The sequence below is a fragment of the Protomyctophum bolini genome (genome assembly GCF_963924005.1).
Source record: "Protomyctophum bolini genome assembly, chromosome: 16".
Taxonomy (NCBI): Eukaryota; Metazoa; Chordata; class Actinopteri; order Myctophiformes; family Myctophidae; genus Protomyctophum; species Protomyctophum bolini.
Window position 1 is genome coordinate 19,592,549 of NC_137877.1, and position 4,896 is coordinate 19,597,444.

Below are 4,896 nucleotides of genomic sequence, written 5' to 3' on the forward strand. Positions count from 1 at the left end.
GGGTTGGACGGACTGACTGACTGGCTGGCTGACTGGCAGGTTTTCATATAGTAATCTGCGACCTGGTGGCCATAATCTGCGACCTACGGTCGCAACTATGTATACTTTCAACCTGGTGACCCTATTTTAGGCATGCCATAGAAGAAGTTGAAAGCTTTCAAAAGAATTGTCCATGTCCAATAAGGCATACATATAAGGAGTACAGTACACACATTTGGAGTTGTTTTCAATGAGAGTGTTGCATATTTATACTGTGCTGGAAATGGCAGCAGCTAGCGCAATGAGGTGCTGATCTTCTATTTAGCACTGTATGTTATGTCTGCCATTTTTATCTGGTCGCTGAAAGTTGAAATATTTATTGTGTTTTGAGCTGGGAAAAATGCTTTGGTGGACACAATGCCTTATAGCTCATTTTTATAAACCTCAGTCTCCGCTATCCAACATAAAACATAAAACATAATTTTAATACGAAAGCTAGCAGAGCCCTTCCAGTGCGAGCTCTTGACACACAGGACATATATATCAGATTTTCACATATTCTAGGGGATTCTGGGTACAAATCTGCAAAATTGTCCTTTAAGAAAACAAGAAAAGTGAGCTACTGTATTTTGGAAAGTGAAGGGGCCAATGATCATGTTCCAGAGGAGACTTCCTCTGTTATGAACATTTTACCTCTATAACGAGTCCTCGCTAATGCTCCCTAGAGGTGGACCATGGATGGATAGTTCAAAAGATTGCATTGGCTACGAAATTACATCTCCTTTTTATTGAAGCAAGAATAGTGGCAGCAGTCGTGCAGCGTGCCAACTTTCCAGGAAGAGAAATGATGCTGTTTCCATGAGCTTGAAATCCCCACTGATGTTGTCAATTTTAGGCATATTTCCATACTATCCACAGCCCACCTCTGAGACCTAAAGTGAGCAGACAGAAATGGTGCCATCTTATATAGACGAATTCAGAAACGGGTCTCATGGTCGCAGCTTACGTATTTCCTGTAGTGTAGGCGGAGCCGACATAACTACGGGGTAAACCTGCCTCTTAAAAAACCTCTTCTACTAAGGTGATTGGTAGAGTGACTGAGTTAGTCTGAGTTAGTCTGCCTCAAAAGTTACTCTTTTACCTGCTTTTTACTAACACTAACATTACAAAGATGCCCAGAACATTGGGATGAACCTGTGTAGTTTATAGCTGCTCCAACAGTAGTGGCAACATTCCAAAAAAATAAAAACGAAATGTCAAAATATCCATTGCGGTGGCTGAGAGCAGAGCCATATAGAGTACCCAATACCCAATCTTATTTTTTTATGAACACATGGCAACACACTTTATACCTCATACTAAGCATTTGGTATGAGGTATAAAGTACAGCGGCCTTGTGTTCATAAAACAGAAAGATTGGGTATTGGGTATTGGCTGTTGAGTTGAGTAGTTGAATAGAGTTGAGTTGAGTAGTCTACGACAGATAGCTATAATGTAAATAGGTGATCTATAGGCTCACAGCGCATTGAATCATGATGCAATGTGAGCTTGTAAATCAGCTGTGAACCATATTTGAAAAATCTCTCTTGGTTAAAGGTAGAAATGCAGCAGAGGAGCCAGCCTCTGTTCCTCACTCGTTTTGATCAACCTGTTGCTCCTATTCTGGGCACAAGTCTGTACTGTGCCTGCCGACCACCTCTCAGTCCAGGACCATGTGTTTGATCTCTCTGCACTGTGCCTGCAGACCACCTCTCAGTCCAGGACCATGTGTTTGATCTCTCTGCACTGTGCCTGCAGACCACCTCTCAGTCCAGGACCATGTGTTTGATCTCTCTGCACTGTGCCTGCAGACCACCTCTCAGTCCAGGACCATGTGTTTGATCTCTCTGCACTGTGCCTGCAGACCACCTCTCAGTCCAGGACCATGTGTTTGATCTCTCTGCACTGTGCCTGCAGACCACCTCTCAGTCCAGGACCATGTGTTTGATCTCTCTGCACTGTGCCTGCAGACCACCTCTCAGTCCAGGACCATGTGTTTGATCTCTCTGCACTGTGCCTGCAGACCACCTCTCAGTCCAGGACCATGTGTTTGATCTCTCTGCACTGTGCCTGCAGACCACCTCTCAGTCCAGGACCATGTATTTGATCTCTCTGCACTGTGCCTGCAGACCACCTCTCAGTCCAGGACCATGTGTTTGATCTCTCTGCACTGTGCCTGCAGACCACCTCTCAGTCCAGGACCATGTGTTTGATCTCTCTGCACTGTGCCTGCAGACCACCTCTCAGTCCAGGACCATGTATTTGATCTCTCTGCACTGTGCCTGCAGACCACCTCTCAGTCCAGGACCATGTGTTTGATCTCTCTGCACTGTGCCTGCAGACCACCTCTCAGTCCAGGACCATGTGTTTGATCTCTCTGCACTGTGCCTGCAGACCACCTCTCAGTCTAGGACCATGTGTTTGATCTCTCTGCACTGTGCCTGCAGACCACCTCTCAGTCTAGGACCATGTGTTTGATCTCTCTGCACTGTGCCTGCAGACCACCTCTCAGTCCAGGACCATGTGTTTGATCTCTCTGCACTGTGCCTGCAGACCACCTCTCAGTCCAGGACCATGTGTTTGATCTCTCTGCACTGTGCCTGCAGACCACCTCTCAGTCCAGGACCATGTATTTGATCTCTCTGCACTGTGCCTGCAGACCACCTCTCAGTCTAGGACCATGTGTTTGATCTCTCTGCACTGTTCATCAGCAAAAAATACTGCACATCATGCCACCCTCACGTCACGTGTAAGATGTACAAATCCAACAGCACATGTATGCCTCTGAAGTATCATTTGAAGATCAATCATTCTGTTTCATTCCTCTGACAGAAAGGACATTTTGCATGTGAAGGTGAATTGAGTCTATTTGCAAGTCTTTTGAATAGAATAGAGGAATGAGCTGTGTTGTTGATGTTTTTATTCATTTATTTTCATTGTGATGATAAGGATGTGAATAATTAAGTGGCACATGGGGACCGATTTCAATTACCTTCAGGAGGATCCCTATTCACCGACAGACCGTATAGAATTCTGTAAATGGTTCTGGGTCAAATTATTCTGGACAAACACAAGAGACATAGAAGGCCCAAACGCTATTAAGAATTCATTTGCAGGTTGATATGCAAATTAAGAGAGGAAATCTAAATATTGACCACTTGTTCTTTGCTTTGGTTGAGAGATTTTCATGCGCAAAATAAATTAAAAGGGCTATAATTAAAACGTGTTAAATCTATATTTTGGGAGGGCGGATTTTCATTTCAATTACATTCAGAGTTTCAGACAGGCTGTTTTTCTCCCCTGGTGTTAATCATTCAATACAAAAGGCACTGTAATGTATATGTAAGTGAAAGTGGAATGTCTTCAGAATTAATTTACAACACCATTCAGCCACGTATATATCACAACTATATCTTCTCGTATAAGTGCAACATACTGTTTACTGGTACATGCTCTGCATGGCCATACTGCAATACCATTAACACTCTTGCCTATTCAGGCTGCCAACATAAAGTACAGGACTATGGTATTTTTGTTATATGTTGATGCATTGTATAGGTATAGAGACAACCTGCGGTAGATGCTACTAATGTGATATGACTCATATAAGTCACAGTGAATGGTATCCCTGTTAATTATGCAAATACTGAGTAAAAGCCATTTGTCACAGCCTGTTGTCTAGGTTTCATTGTGGATGCACTCACCAAGAATTAGCCAACAGGTCCGGAGTCGGTGGGTGTGTGTATGTTGAGAAAGCTACTCACATAAATGGATATGGACATGAATTCTCACAGATGGTAGAATTGACGGGCCCTCCGTGCGCGCTCTCGTTTCTCCTGGAGGTTTGTTGCACTTGCAGCCAGCATCCACAGCCTGCCACCACCTGTGAGGACTCCCTCCTTTCCCCTCTTTTAGGGCTGTGAATATTGGATGAAGGAAGGAGGGGTGACAAGAAGAGGAATCAGCAGTGAGGCAGATAGAGAAGATGAGAGCCCCCATGGCAGAAAAGGTTTGTTTCTGCTGTAAGCTAACAGTCCCTGTAAGAGAGAAAAATAGAATAAGGATTCTTTAGGGGAGAGAGAGGGTGGGCGGCCGTGTGCACCTCATCCCCACCAATGCCACCATGCTTCTGGCTAATTATCAGTAGCAGCATCGAAGCAGCCAGATGTTCATATTATGAGGAATGTTGGCCTATACCATCTGGCATTGGGTGATTTGACAATACAGTATGGTTTCATGTAGACTAAGCTTATGGAATCAGATTTTTCTGTGACTATGCTAACCAGTGTTAGTGAGGGGGGGGGACGGTATATTGAGTACAGTATGTCTTGGCTTTTATATAGTCAGACCTGCAACATACAGGATTAGCCTGTTAAACACCACACGCCTGCAAAACCTGCCTTCCTAACTGGGACTTCCCTTTAAGATAACACTACTGTGCCCTACAGTGCCAGCAGCTGCATGTACTGTTTACAGTAGTGAGCTATGACTGTGTACTGTATATGCTCAACACGTACACAGCTTAGCCAGAATTTGTTACACCACCAGTCCAGGAAGAAAGAAAAAAGTAATAAACTAGGCCAGGCGATTTTTGCAGTGGAAGAATGTGTTACAGGTGCAATGCTTACCTGCTTGTTGTGCATTATAGTCACCCAGTCTACAATTCTTCCACTTCCATCTCAAACCTCCCGCCCCCCTTTCTGTAGTACATTGTTGTCTTAGAAAGCAATGAGCACACTGTGATTTACAATCCTTTACACTATATATGTACTGTCCATTTGTCTATGTTCATGTAGTTTCTGTAAGAGGTTTTTTCTTTTTTTTTCATCCTCACATCTAAGGGTCCAATTTAGGTGATATACAGTATGTATGGCACAC